Here is a 16,299-nt window from a genome sequence, read left to right on the forward strand (position 1 = left end):
CCAGATAGGACAATGAAATTCTTGCTTTGCTTCAGCACAACAGAATATAGTAGGCATGAATACAGAACAGATCAGTGTGTCCATATACCATTATATAAATATATGCACACATGAATAAATAAACAGATAAAGTGCAAATAAACACATATAATGGGCTATTAATGTTCAGAGTTTTGTTTGAGTTGAGTTTAATAGCCTGATGGCTGTGGGGAAGCAGCTATTCCTGAACCTGGATGTTGCAGTCTTCAGGCTCCTGTACCTTCTACCTGAAGGCAGTGGGGAGATGAGTGTGTGGCCAGGATGGTGTGGGTCCTTGATGATGCTGCCAGCCTTTTTGAGGCAGCGACTGCGATAGATTCTGAGGGGCATTATTGCATTGTAGAAGATGGTGAGAGTTGTTGGGGACTTGGGGTGGCTGCCTGTGCACCAGTCTCCCCACGTTAAACCAAGTCACGCACAGGCGTCCTCCATATAGCACCCCGGAGGGGGTGAAGGAAAACACCAGATGCAAACCTCCACTGCCTTGTGGCTATTACCTTATTCTGGAAAGGTGAAGACTGGATCCGACAGAATACGCGGAGGAGACCACCATTTGGTGGTCCAACGGGTCGGAAGGCGGAACCAGCAAAGCGTTGTGGAGCAGAATTAGGGCACAATGTGCACGCCATACGCAAGAAGCTAGATAGGGCTCTTAACGATAGCGGAGTTAAGGGATATGGGGAGAAGGCAGGAACGGGGTACTGATTGGGGATGATCAGCCCTGGTCACATTGAATGGCGGTGCTGGCTCGAAGGGCCGAATGGCCTCTACTCCTGCCCCTATTGTCTTGTCTATTTTCTAAGAAGAAGATTGAATGGTGGAGTAGACTTGATGGGCCGAATGGCCTAATTCTACTCCTGGGAACTTATGAATTTACGAACCGAGTTGCCGAGGCAACATGGTGTAGGTAGATGGGGTCAATGGAAAGGAGGACGGTTTGCGTGACGGTCTGTCTGCGTCCACGACACTCTGCGGCGTGTAGGAGGGAGCTCAATTCTACCTCCTACAGACAGCGGAGCAACCGAGGGAATTTTAGTGGGCAGCGGGGAAAGGGGAGAGCGAGTGGGAAGACCTTTCAAAAGAGAGAGCAGATGCACAATGGGTCGAATGGCCATTGTTGGCTGTGCCGGTCAAAGATCCCGCGAATCCAAGTTGGAACCGCCAGAATTTGCATTTCTACGAAAAATGGAAATAGGTTGCAAATCCGCCCGTGATGTCCACAGGGGAGGCACGAAGAGCCAGTCAAATGTACAGAGCCTTTTACTTTCAGTTTGGAGATACAGCGCGGAAACAGGCCCTTCGGCCCATCGCGTCCACTCCGACCAGCGATCACCGTATATTAACACTCAGGGCGGTCACGGTGGCGCAGCGGTAGAGTTGCTGCCTTACAGTGCTCGCGGCACCAGAGACCCGGGTTCAATCCCGACTAAACATAGAAACATAGAAAATAGTTGCAGGAGTAGAGGCCATTCGGCCCTTCGAGCCTGCACCGCCATTCAATATGCTCATGGCTGATCATCCACCTCAGTATCCTGTACCTGCCTCCTCTCCATACCCCCTGATCCCTTTAGCCACAAGGGCCACATCTAACTCCCTCTTAAATATAGCCAATGAACTGGCCTCAACTACATAGAAACATAGAAACATACCTTCTGTGGCAGAGAATTCCACAGATTCAACACTCTCTGTGTGAAAAATGTTTTTCTCATCTCGGTCCTAAAAGACCCTTATCCTTAAACTGTGTGACCCCTTGTTCTGGACTTCTGGATTTTGTTTTTGCCAGGCCATGAATAAATAGTTTATTAGCATTCCACAGCTTTGCACAGAGTCAAATGGGACGAGAACTTGACAATTCAGTTAAAGCTTCAACTTTCACCTCCCGTTCACTCGTCAATTCTGTCGGATCCAGTCTTCACCTTTCCTGAATTCCGAGCTAGTCAAACAGGTACTCTCCCAGGCCATTCTCAAGGGGCTCCCAATCTCTTCAGATTGGTGACATGATCTCTGAGCTTGTACGTTCTCCACCGTGACCTGCTTTATTTTTCTCCGAGATCTTCGGTTTCCTCCCACACTCCCACAAGGAGTCAAATCAAGAGTCAAGAGAGTTTATTGTCATGTGTCCCAGATAGAACAATGAAATTCTTGCTTTGCTTCAGCGCAACAGAATATAGTAGGCAAAGGCTTGGGATAAATGTAAGTTGTCCCTAGTGTTTGTGAAGGGTAGTGTTATAATAATAATAATAATAAATTTTATTTATGGGCGCCTTTCAAGAGTCCCAAGGACACCTTACAAAAATTTAGCAGGTAGAGGAAAGACATGTAAGGGGAATGAAATAAATAGTAGAGACATGACTAGTACACAAAGTAAAGACAGAATTCAATACAAAACACAATATGAGGCAATTCAAGCACAGATGAAAAGGGAGGGGGACGTGGGGCTAAGGATAGGCAGAGGTGAAGAGATGGGTCTTGAGGCGGGACTGGAAGATGGTGAGGGACACGGAATTGCGGATCAGTTGGGGGAGGGAGTTCCAGAGCCTGGGAGCTGCCCTGGAGAAGGCTCTGTCCCCAAAACTGCGGAGGTTGGATTTGTGGATGGAGAGGAGACCAGCTGATGTGGATCTGAGGGACCGTGAGGGTTGGTAGGGGGAGAGGAGGTCAGTGAGATATGGGGGGGGGGGGCAGATGGTGGAGGGCTTTGTAGGTGAGGACCAGGATTTTGTAGGTGATCCGGTGGGAGATGGGAAGCCAGTGAAGTTGTTTGAGGACTGGAGTGATGTGATGCCAGGATTTGGTGTGGGTGATGAGTCGGGCGGCTGCGTTCTGGACCAGTTGGAGTCGGCTGATGTAGGTGGAGCTGATGCCAAGGAGAAGTGAGGTTCCTGGAGGTTTTTGTCAATCTCCCTACCTGCTTCCACTACCTGCAATCTCCGGCAACCACCTGCAACCTCTGGGAACCGCACGGAAACCTTGGGTGGGACGCAAAGTCTCCAGAGGTTTCCGTTCAGGTTTCCTAAGTGGGACAGGGGCGTTAATGTGTGGGGATCGCTGGTTGGATTTTCCGCGCTGTATCTCTAAACTAATCTGAACTACCCTACACACACTAGGGACGTTTTTACACGTACAGCAAGCCAATTAACAAACAAACTTGTGCATCTTTGGAGTGTGGAAGGAAACCAGAGTACTTGGAGAAAACCCACGCAGGTGATGGGGAGAACATAAAACCCCGTACAGACAGCACCCGTAGTTGGGATCGAACCCGGGTCTCTGGCGCTGTGAGGCAGCAACTCTACCGCTGCGCCACCGTGCCGCATTTAAACTCAAGCAATTTGTAGAAATAGGTGAACATTAATCAACTTACATGAATATAAAATGTGGAGTACCTCAAGGGTGTGTGTTAGGTCAAAAACTTTTCATAATATACGTTAACAACATATGCAAATATACTGAAATTGATTATATTTGCCGATGATACGAATATTTTTTGTTCCGGTTTTGAAGCAGCTCTTGGAGGTCATCACATCAGAAATTAATAAATTAAAACAGTGGTTTGATGTCAAAAATTGTCTCCAAATTTAAGCAAAACAAAGATTATGCTATTTGGAAAACATAGGGGTCAGGCTAGATGCAGGAAGATTGTTTTAATTATTCATGGCCTGGAAAAAAAAAATATCCAGAAGTCCAGAACAAGGGGTCACACAGTTTAAGGATAATGGTCTTTTAGGACCGAGATGAGAAAAACATTTTTCACACAGAGAGTGGTGAATCTGTGGAATTCTCTGCCACAGAAGGTAGTTGAGACCACAGTTCATTGGCTATATTTAAGAGGGAGTTAGATGTGGCCCTTGTGGCTAAAGGGATCAGGGGGTATGGAGAGAAGGCAGGTACAGGATACTGAGGTGGATGATCAGCCATGAGCATATTGAATGGCGGTACAGGCTCGAAAGGCCGAATGGCCTACTCCTGCACCTATTTTCTATGTTTCTATAAAAGAAACTCTCAAGTACAATTGATAATCGATAACATAAGTATAGAAAGAGTATATGAAAATAATTTTCTTGGTGTGATCTTAGACCACAAAATCTGCTGGAGACCACATATAGCACATCAAAGCAAAACTGGCAAAGTCTATAGCAATATTGGGAAACTCAAGACACATTCTGGACCACAAATCATTCCATACTTGGTATAATACACTCATATTGCCATATCTGAGTTACTGTGTGGAGATATGGGGTAACGCCTACAAAACCAACCTACAGCCGTTATGTACATTACAAAAAAGAGCAATAAGAATTATCAATAACGTTGGATATTTTGAACAAACCAGTTTATTATTCTTAAAGTCACATACACTGAAGTTCACCGATCTGGTTACATTTAAGACTGCACAAAGCAAGAAATAATTTACTTCCGGGAAATATACAAAAACTGTTTATGGAAAGACATGGCGGGTATAATTTGAGAGGGGAACTTAATTAAAAAAAACTCAATGTCAGAACAACTCTTAAAAGTATGTGCATAGCAATCTGTGGGGTGAATTTGTGGGATAGAAACATAGAAACATAGAAATTAGGTGCAGGAGTAGGCCATTCGACCCTTCGAGCCTGCACCGCCATTCAATATGATCATGGCTGATCATCCAACTCAGTATCCCGTACCTGCCTTCTCTCCATACCCCCCTGATCCCCTTAGCCACAAGGGCCACATCTAACTCCCTCTTAAATATAGCCAATGAACTGGCCTTGACTACCCTCTGCGGCAGAGAGTTCCAGAGATTCACCACTCTCTGTGTGAAAAAAGTTCTTCTCATCTCGGTTTTAAAGGATTTCCCCCTTATCCTTAAGCTGTGACCCCTTGTCCTGGACTTCCCCAACATCGGGAGCAATCTTCCTGCATCTAACCTGTCCAACCCCCTAAGAGTTTTGTAAGTTTCTATAAGATCCCCTCTCAATCTCCTAAATTCTAGAGAGTATAAACCAAGTCTATCCAGTCTTTCTTCATAAGACAGTCCTGACATTCCAGGAATCAGTCTGGTGAACCTTCTCTGCACTCCCTCTATGGCAATAATGTCCTTCCTCAGATTTGGAGACCAAAACTGTACGCAATACTCCAGGTGTGGTCTCACCAAGACCCTGTACAACTGCAGTAGAACCTCCCTGCTCCTATACTCAAATGGTTTGGAACAGGAGATAAAACTTCAGTTTAAACAGATGTACCAAAATACTTTTTTTTAAAGGATATTGGGATGAGGATAGGTGATTGTGAGTGGGATATTTGTTATACTGATTGTATTGGGAAGGGTGATTATAGGGTGATGGGTTGTATATATGACTAAGAGACTGTATATTATATGAGGGTTTTTTTGTTTTGGTTTTGTTCTCTTTTTTTGTATGGCTGTGTAAATATTTGGTTAGTGTATAAATGTAAATAATTTGGTGTACATATGGAAATAGGTGTTGATACCTGCTAAATCTGTTGAGCAGTTGAATAAGGGCTGGGAATTAATAAGCTTTGGCTTCTTCAGACCCAGAACCAGGGGCCACAGTCTTAGAATAAAGGGGAGGCCATTTAAGAATGAGGTGAGAAAAACCTTTTTCACCCAGAGAGTTGTGAATTTATGGAATTCCCTGCCACAGAGGGCAGTGGAGGCCAAATCACTGGATGGATTTAAGAGAGAGTTATGCCCCTGTCCCCCTTACGTGTCCTTGGCACGCTAATTACGCGACGCCATACGTGTGCACAGCCGTTTGGAGCGCGTGACGTCATTTGAAGATGGACACAAAACGCAGGAGTAACTCAGCATCTCTGGAGAGAAGCAATGGGTGACGTTTCGGGTCGAGATCCTTCTTCAGTCTGAAAGAAGGATCTTGACCTGAAACGTCATTCATTCTTACTCTCCAGAGATGCTGCCGGTCCCGCTGAGTTACTCCTGCATTTTCGTTTTAATATTTTTTATTATTTTATACAATTTTTTAACAAAACAGAACAAAACAAACAAAAAAATAAATAAATAAATACTGAAAAAGACAACAGGAAAAAAAAGGAAGGAAAAAAAATTAATAATAATAATAAAACAAAGCCGCAAGACATAACAGTATTGGTACAATCCACATGGTGCTACACAGTCATGCATTGCAAAAGCAGAAGTAAAGGTCACAGGACTACATCACTGCAGATAATATGAAAGGATGAAATTATTGGACTTTGAGATGGTTGATAAATGGTCCCCAAACACTTAAAAAGTTGTTTGGTACCTTGGAGTTGTAGAAGTGTATCCTTTCCATCTGTATGATTATTATCATTTCATTGAGCCATTTTTCGAAGCAGGGGGGTGTAGATGATTTCCAGTCTGTTAGGATCATTTTCTTGGCTGCCACCATACCAAGCATCAGTGCTTGTTGTTCTTCAGACGTGAAGTACAAAGCAGTCTCTGAGCATCCAAAAAGTGCCAGTTCTGGATCAGGGAGAATATAGAAACATAGAAACATAGAAATTAGGTGCAGGAGTAGGCCATTCGGTCCTTCGAGCCTGCACCACCATTCAATATGATCATGGCTGATCATCCAACTCAGTATCCCGTACCTGCCTTCTCTCCATACCCTCTGATCCCCTTAGCCACAAGGGCCACATCTAACCCTCTTAAATATAGCCAATGAACTGGCCTCGGCTACCCTCTGCGGCAGAGAGTTCCAGAGATTCACCACTCTCTGTGTGAAAAAAGTTCTTCTCATCTCGGTTTTAAAGGATTTCCCCCTTATCCTTAAGCTGTGACCCCCTGTCCTGGACTTCCCCAACATCGGGAGCAATCTTCCTGCATCTAGCCTGTCCAACCCCTTAAGAATTTTGTAAGTTTCTATAAGATCCCCTCTCAATCTCCTAAATTCTAGAGAGTATAAACCAAGTCTATCCAGTCTTTCTTGATAAGACAGTCCTGACATCCCAGGAATCAGTCTGGTGAACCTTCTCTGCACTCCCTCTATGGCAATAATGTCCTTCCTCAGATTTGGAGACCAAAACTGTACGCTATACTCCAGGTGTGGTCTCACCAAGACCCTGTACAACTGCAGTAGAACCTCCCTGCTCCTATACTCAAATCCTTTTGCTATGAAAGCTAACATACCATTCGCTTTCTTTACTGCCCGCTGCACCTGCATGCCTACTTTCAATGACTGGTGTACCATGACACCCAGGTCTCGCTGCATCTCCCCTTTTCCTAGTCGGCCACCATTTAGATAATAGTCTGCTTTCCTGTTTTTGCCACCAAAATGGATAACCTCACATTTATCCACATTATATCTTTTCCATAGACCCCAGAAAACCACTTAAATATTTTAGACCAGTATATTTGTATATGAGGACAGAGCCAGAAAATATGTGTTAAAGAACCATCTGCACTTTTGCATCTGTCACATAATGGAGAAATAGCAGGGTAGATTCGATGTAATTTGGTCTTTGAGTAATGGAGTCTGTGGATGACTTTAAACTGAATCAGTTTATACCTGACATTGATCGAACAAGTTTGGATTCTGGTCAGACCTTCATTCCAAATGTCGTCAGACACCTCGAAATTCAGCTCAGTAGACCAGGCTTCTTTCAGATGGGTAGTGGATACAGAGGTGGTGAATAGACTCACAAAGCGAGATATTAGATGTTTGCAGTCTGGAGGAAGCTGCAGGAGCTCATAGAGTGGGCAACTGTCAGGCATGGTTTGAAAATTTGCAATTTGATCTTTAACGTAGTGCCTAATTTGGAGTTACTCCTGCATATTGTGTCTATCTTCAATTTTCTTGTCCCCCGCTCTCTTTATTTTATTTTTTTTAATATGAAACTACTTTTATTCAAAAAAATAAATAAACGTAGAGTATTAACACAATCAAAGACTGCCTATGTTGACAGTTTACAAACAAACGATCATCAAATTAATATAACGTCAACTTTATCAACAAAACACTCGACCTCCAACGGTGACCAGCATTCACGGAAGGCCTCCACAGTCGCCATGGACACCGCGTGCTCCTTTTCTAGGGACACGCGAGCTCGGACGTAACCCCGGAAAAGGGGCAGGCAGCTGACCGCTGTGCGGCCATCGACTGCCCGCTGCCTGGACCCGCGAATGTTGTCCCCCGCTCTGGGAGTAGAAGTGGGGGCGGATCCGGACCGCAACGGCCGTGAGCCCCAGGCCGAGCTCGGCGATCGTTTGCCCGCTTCTGCTGCTGTTGGAGGTGAGACGTTGCGTCACGCCAGGGTCTTGGGCCTGTCGCCACTTTGGCCGTCAGTTACACGACAGGCTAGTGGCGCGCGAAGATTTCATTCGCTACAAAAATTCGGAGCGTGATATCGCGCACATCTACATACCCCTCCGTGCTTCTCAGTGGGACCGGCCCCGCACGACCACACGATGCCCATGCGCCTCAGCGCGACGACGAGGTCGCGTAATTTGCGTGCCAACGACACGTAAGTGGGACAGGGCCTTTAGATAGAGCTCTAGGGGCTGGTGGAATCAAGGGATATGGGGAGAAGGCAGGCACGGGTTATTGATTGTGGACGATCAGCCATGATCACAATGAATGGCCTCCTCCTGCACCTATTTTCTATGTTTCTATGTTTCCTGCTCCTTTTCGGACACATATGATTCATTTATTTATAAATATTGTTTATGACATTTTATAAATATTCTTGTTTTGTTTTTTTGTTTTTGTATGCTGTTTTTTATTTTTTATTCTGTTCGAAATAAAGGATTTATTATTATTATTATTATTATTATTATTATTATTATTATTATTATTATTATCTTAATTATTATTATTATTATTATTATTATTATTATTATTATTATTATTATTATTATTATTATTATTATTATTATTATTATTATTATTATTAATAGCATGATTTATTACCGTAAGTCCCAAAACAGAACAATTACATTATTACTTGCAGCCACACAACAATATGTAAAATACATAATTAATAATAAAAGAAAATTCAAAGAGACAGCAGGGGCTACCATCTTTAGAATGGAGATGAGGTGGAATATCTGGAGTCAGAGGGTGGTGAATCTGTGGAATTGTGTGACAGCTGTGGAGCCCGTCAATGGATATCTTAAAGGCAGAGATAGATAGATTCTTGACTCGTACGGGTGTCAGGGGCTATGGGGAGAAGGCAGGAGAATGGGGTTAGAAGGGAGAGATAGATCAGCCGTGATTGAATGGTGGAGTAGCCTCAAATGGGTAGACTTGGGAAGGCACGGTGGCGCAGCGGTAGAGTTGCTGCCTCACAGTGCCAGAGGTCCAGGCTCGATCCTGACCACGGGTGCTGTCTGTACGGAGTTTGCATGTTCTCCCCGTGACCTGCGAGGGTTTTTTACCGGGCGCTCCGGTTTCCTCCCACACTCCAAAGACGTACAGGTTTGTAGACTAATTGGCTTCGGTCACATTGTAAATTGACTCTGGTGTGTAGGACGGTGCCTGTGGGCTGCTCGGCATGGACTCGGTGGTCTGAAAGGCCCGTGGAGTCAGGGGATACGGGGAGAAGGCAGGAACGGGGTACTGATTGGGGATGATCAGCCATGATCACATTGAATGGCGGCGCTGGCTCGAAGTGCCGAAGGGCCTACTCCTGCACCTAATGTCTATAGCCTATTGTTTCCATGCTGTGTCTCTACAGTCTAAAGGTTGAATGGCCTAATTATGCTTCTACGTATTATGGACTGCATGACTCCATAACTTAGTGGGAAAAGAATGAGAGGAAAATAGATTTTAAACAATCCTGCTGAGCCTGCTGTTTGCTTTGGCTGAAGGGGGTGTGGGGGGGGGGGGGGGGTAAGCTGGGGAGGAAATGTCTGTCTAGGTACTGATGGATTTGAGCGCGAGTGTTCCTGTTTTACATCAGCTTTCTCCAGAGATCTATCCAGACGTATAAAATTCCGCTGAAGATCCCTGCCTTCACTCTTATTTCATTATGATGATGTGTGTTTGTCGGCACTGGGCCTGTACTTTCGCTGGAGTTTACAAGAAAGGGGGGGGGGGACCTCATTTAAAAATGACACAATAGTGAAAGGCTTGGATAGAGTGGAGAGGATGTTTCCACTAGTGGGAGAGACAATAGACAATAGGTGCAGGAGTAGAGGCCATTCAGCCCTTCGAGCCAGCACTGCCATTCAATGTGATCATGGCTGATCATCCCCAATCAGTACCCCGTTCCTGCCTTCTCCCCATATCCCCTGACTCCGCTATCTTTAAGAGCCCTCTCTAGCTCTCTCTTGAAAGTATCCAGAGAACCGGCCTCCACCGCCCTCTGCGGCAGAGAATGCCACAGACTCACCACTCTCTGTGTGAAAAAAGTGTTTCCTCGTCTCCGTTTTAACTGGCCCACCCCTTATTCTTAAACTGTGTGGCCACTGGTTCTGGACTCCCCAAACATCAGGAGCATGTATGGACTTTAGTCTAGGACTAGAGGTCATAGGCTCAGAAATAAAGGGCATTCTTTTTATGAAGGAGATGAGGAGGAGTTTCTTTAGTCAGAGGGTGGTGAATCTGTGGAACTCTTTGCCACAGAAGGCTGCGGAGGCCAAGCTAGTGGGTATATTTTTAAAGCAGCGATAGATAGAATTTTGATTAGTACGGGATTCAGAGGTTATGGGGAGAAGGCAGGAGAATGGGGTTAGGAGGGAGAGATAGATCAGGCATGATTGGATGGCAGAGTAGACAATGGGCCGAATGGCCTATTGATCACATGATATTATTATTATTCACATTCCCATCAATCTCCTTTTGTTCCCATTTGCTCCCTCTTCCTTTTCCCCAGAGATTGGATAAGGAGGACCCTTCTCCAGGGTCAAGGGTGTTTAATTGCCCCATGCACCCGAATTGGTTGCACCGTAGAGAGCATTTTATCGGGGCATGCATCGCAGTTTAGTTTGGGAACAGCTCCATGCAAGACCGCAAGAAGTGACGCAGCCCAGACCTTCACACAAACCAACCTCCCTTCCATTTACAAATTACGCTGCCTCGGCAAGGCCTGCAGCATAATCAAGGACCAGTCTCGATAATATTGGCTAAATTAAAGACACGATAAAATGGAGGATCCCTCCACTTGTCAGAATTGCTTAACCCTTGTCAGCTGAACCTTACAGGCTTTGATTGGCGCCAGCCAGTCTAGGCTCAGACTGATATGCAGGATGGTACGGGGTCCAGGTGTTCACCATGTTTCTCTTCAATTGATAACATGTATAGCGGTTTTGCAAACTAACCTTAAATGCATCATTTCTATTGGGTCGCTGCAAAAGCATTGTAAACAGTATACATAATGTCGCAAGAAGGTCATCCTGTTAATTGATGATTGGTCAAACTGTTGAGCCTTGGAGAAATTGTTTGAATCTCAGGGCACATGTTTCAATGTTTGTTCTTGTTTGTTTCCTTCCAGAACTTTCTTTCTTATACAATGTATAAGCTGCTGTGTTAATGGGTTATGGAAATGTCTGTTACATATGGGGTTAATCGATATCTGGAATTAGATTATTAAGAGACCGCCCCATGTGGTTCGGCCCCTCGAGGTCCCGGGACATATAAAATTCCGCTACCACAATGTCCAGGGTCGATCATCTGGGAGAGCGTTGGGGCTGCGTGAACTTCTGGAGTGTCTCTGTCTGAGCGAGGTCTAGAGGGCTTTGAACAGGCAGACATGAGAATCGAACCCACGCTGGGGTAGGTACAGTAGTCGAACTGTAACGCGCTTTTGTTAAAATACAATTTAGTTGTTTCAAGTGCTTGATTCAGTGTTTTTTACTGAAACTTGACTGGGGGAAAAAGCTTGGAAACGAGCAATGTCCACTCTCACCCCTGGTCACTCCCCTCTTCTCCCCTCTCCCATCGGGCAAGAGGTACAGAAGTGTGAAAACGCACACCTCCAGATTCAGGGACAGTTTCTTCCCAGATGTTACCAGGTCCAGCTGGTGCTAGAACCATCCTATCACCAACTAGAGAGCGGTCCTGAACTACTAACTACCTTATTGGAGACCCTCGGACTATCTTTGATTGAACTTTCCTGGACTTTATCTTGCACTTGGAGGGGGATATGGGGAGAAGGTAGGAACGGGGTACTGATTGGGAATGATCAGCTCGATCAGAGGGAGTTAGATGTGGCCCTTATGGCTAAAGGGATGAGGGGGTATGGAGAGAAGGCAGGTACAGGATACTGAGTTGGATGATCACCCATGATCATATTGAATGGCGGTGCAGGCTCGAAGGGCTGAATGGCCTACTCCTGCACCTAATTTCTATGTTTCTATGTTTCTATGAAGGGCCAAATGGCCTACTACTGCACCTATTGTCTATTGTCACTATACACTGCGGACGGCTCGATGGTAATCATGTCCAGTCTTTCTACTAACTAGTTAGCACGCAACAAAGAGCTTTTCACTGTACCTCGGCACACGTGACAATAAACTAAACGGAACTAAAGTTACTGCAGCTTTGCAGGAACATCAACAACGGATAAATATACAAGAATCAATAATGCAATATATTTGCTGCGCCCTTTCCCGTTCAATGGTATTTTTGCAACAGCAAGGTGACCAAAATTGAATGCAGTGGATGCGGAGAGGATGTTACCACTAGCGGGAGAGTCTAGGACCAGAGGGCGCAGCCTCAGAGTAAAAGGACGAACCTTGAGAAAAGGATATGAGGACGAATTCGAGACCAGGACTGAGCTGCTGGGACAAGCCAGTGATCGGCAGCACCACCGCACCTGCACCCTGAAGATGGGGGGACTGCACCCCCATGTGTTCTTGTCACTAATAAAACAATTCTTTAAGGGCCTGTCCCTATTGCCGATTTTTTTGGCGGCTGCCGGCGTCATATCATGTAACCATATAACAATTACAGCACGGAAACAGGCCATCTCGGCCCTTCTAGTCCGTGCCGAACACACTTACTCTCACCTAGTCCCATCTACCTGCACTCAGACCATAACCCTCCATTCCTTTCCCGTCCATATACCTATCCAATTTATTTTGTGAATGATAAAATCGAACCTGCCTCCACCACTTCCACTGGAAGCTCATTACCCACAGCTACCACTCTCTGAGTAAAGAAGTTCCCCCTCATGTTACCCCTAAAGTTTTGTCCCTTATCAGTGTCGCCGAAAGACTGTGAACATTTCGAAATCCAGCAGCGACAAAATAATTTGCCACACTTGGAACGCCTCGACTTTTTCGGTGACCTGATACATCAGTCAGTGATGCCGGCAGTCGCTGAAAAAATCGCCTAGTGGGACAGGCTCTTTAGTTAGAGGGTGGTGAATCAGTGGAATTAATTTCCACATACGGCTTTGGAGGCCAAGTCAATGAATATTTTAAAAGCAGAGATTAGGTTCTTAATTAGTATGGGTGTCTAGGCTTATGGGGAGAAGGCAGGAGAATGGGGTTGAGAGGGAAAGATAGATGACAGAGTAGACTCAATGGGCCGAATGGCCTAATTCTGCTCCTCTGACATGAACTTATGAAGGCAACACTCCACATATGGCCTCACCAACATCTTGTACAACTGCAACATAATATCGCAAAGTCTATACTCAATACACTAACTGATGAAGGGCAGCATGCCAAAAACCTATCTACCTGCGACTTCACTTTCAGGGAACGAAGTACCTGCGCTCCTTGATCCCTCTGCTCCACAACACTCCCCAGGGCCCTGCCATTCACTGTGAAGATCCTGTCCTGGTTTGACTTCCCAAATTGCTACATTCACACTTATCCGAATTAAACTCCATTTGCCATTCCTCAGCCCGCTGCCCATCTGATCCAGATCCTGACGTGATCCTTGATATCCATCTTAGAGACAATAGACAATAGGTGCAGGAGTAGGCCATTCGGCCCCTCGAGCCAGCACCGCCATTCAATGCGATCATGGCTGATCATCCACAATCAGTACCCCGTTCCTGCCTTCCCCCCATCTCCCCTGACTCTGCTATCTTTAAGAGCCCTGTCTAACTCTCTCTTGAAAGTATCCAGAGAACTGGCCTCCACCGCCCTCTGAGGCAGAGAATTCCACAGACTCACAACTCTCTGGGCGAAAAAGTTTTTCCTCATCTCCGTTGTAAATGGCTTACCCCTTATTCTTAAACAGTGTGCGGCCCCTGGTTCTGGACTCCCCCAACATCGGGAACATGTTTCCTGCCTCTAGCGTGTCCAAACCCTTAATAATTTGCAGGACCCTTATTTGCAGGAAGATTGTTCCCGATGTTGGGAAGTCCAGGACAAGGGGTCACAGCTTAAGGATAAGGGGGAAATCCTTTAAAACCGAGATGAGGAGAACTTTTTTCACACAGAGAGTGGTGAATCTCTGGAACTCTCTGCCACAGAGGGTAGTTGAGGCCAGTTCATTGGCTATATTTAAGAGGGAGTTAGATGTGGCCCTTGTGGCTAAGGGGATCAGAGGGTATGGAGAGAAGGCAGGTACGGGATACTGAGTTGGATGATCAGCCACGATCATATTGAATGGCGGTGCAGGCTCGAGGGGCCGAATGGCCTACTCCTGCAGCTAATTTCTATGTTTCTATGTTTCTATGTTTCTGTAATATAACCATATAACCATATAACAATTACAGCACGGAAACAGGCCATCTCGACCCTTCTAGGCCGTGCCGAATACGTATTCTCCCCTAGTCCCATATACCTGCGCTCAGACCATAACCCTCCATTCCTAATCTTATATGTAAGATGCCCTCTCATCCTCTCAAGATCCTGATGAGATTCTTCATATCCATCTTCACTGCCTATGACACGACACACTTTAGTGACATCTGCTAACTTTAATCATGCCTCTTATTTTCTTCTCCGTAATGCTGAGCAATTTTTAAAGCACTTTTAGTGCATTTCCCTCCATATCCCTCACTAAATCTTCTTCCTCTCTTGTTTATCTTTTAGAGTCATAGAGTCATCGAGTCTTACAGCGCGGAAACAGGCCCCTCAGCCCAACTCGCCCACACCGACCAACATGTCCCATCTACACTAGTCCCACCTGCTTGCGTTTGGCCCATATCCCACTAAACCTGTCCTATCCATGTACCTGCCAAAATGTTTCCTAGACGTTGCGATAGTCCCTGCCTCAACTACCTCCCCGGCAGCTCGTTCCATTCACACGCCACCCTCTGTGTGAAAAGGTTACCCCTCAGTTTCCCATTTAATCTATCCCCCCTGCCTCACCTTAAACCTATGTCCTCTGGTACTCGATTCCCTTACTCTGGGCAGGAGGTTCTGTGCATCTACCCGATCTATTCCTCTCATGATTTAGTACACCTCTATAAGATAGGATATAGAAACATAGAAACATAGAATTAGGTGCAGGAGTGGGCCATTCGGCCCTTCGAGCCTGCAACCGCCATTCAATATGATCATGGCTGATCATCCAACTCAGTATCCCGTACCTGCCTTCTCTCCATACCCCCTGATCCCCTTAGCCACAAGGGCCACATCTAACTCCCTCTTAAATGAGGCCAATGAACTGTGGCCTCAACTACCCTCTGTGGCAGAGAGTTCCAGAGATTCACCACTCTCTGTGTGAAAAAGGTTCTTCTCATCTCGGTTTTAAAGGATTTCCCCCTTATCCTTAAGCTGTGACCCCTTGTCCTGGACTTCCCCAACATCGGGAACAATCTTCCTGCATCTAGCCTGTCCAACCCCTTAAGAATTTTGTAAGTTTATTATGTTTTTTGTAAGTTTATATGAACTTATGGAACATGGCAAGGGCAGGTTTAGAGGGATACGGGCCAAAGGCAGGCGGGTGGGACTAGTATAGCTGGGGCATGTTGGTCAGTGTGGGCAAGTTGGTGTGAAGGGCCTGTTTGCAGGCTGTATGACCATGACTCTCACCCCTCACCCTCCTGTGCTCCAAGGAATAGTGTCCTCGCCTGCTCAAATTCATTTCCCCTCCTTCCTCCCTTCCTCTCTCTCTCCATCTCTCTTTCTCACACAGAGGATGGCGGGTGTATGGAACGAGCTGCCAGAGGAGTTAGTTAAGGCTGGGACGATCCCAACGTTTAAGAAACAGTTAGGTACATGGATAGGGCAGGTTTGGAGGGATGTGGGCCAAACCCTACAGCTGGAACATGTTGACCAGTATGGGCAGGTTGGGCCGAAGGGCCTGTTTCCACAGTATCACTGTAGAATCTCTATTTATTTCCCTCTCTCTCCCTCCCTTGCTCTTTTTCTCTCCCTATCCCTCTCTCTCGACAAACTTCCTCGCCCGCCCAAGCCAA

This window comes from Leucoraja erinacea, unplaced genomic scaffold, assembly GCF_028641065.1.
Source record: "Leucoraja erinacea ecotype New England unplaced genomic scaffold, Leri_hhj_1 Leri_143S, whole genome shotgun sequence".
NCBI classification, from domain to species: domain Eukaryota; kingdom Metazoa; phylum Chordata; class Chondrichthyes; order Rajiformes; family Rajidae; genus Leucoraja; species Leucoraja erinaceus.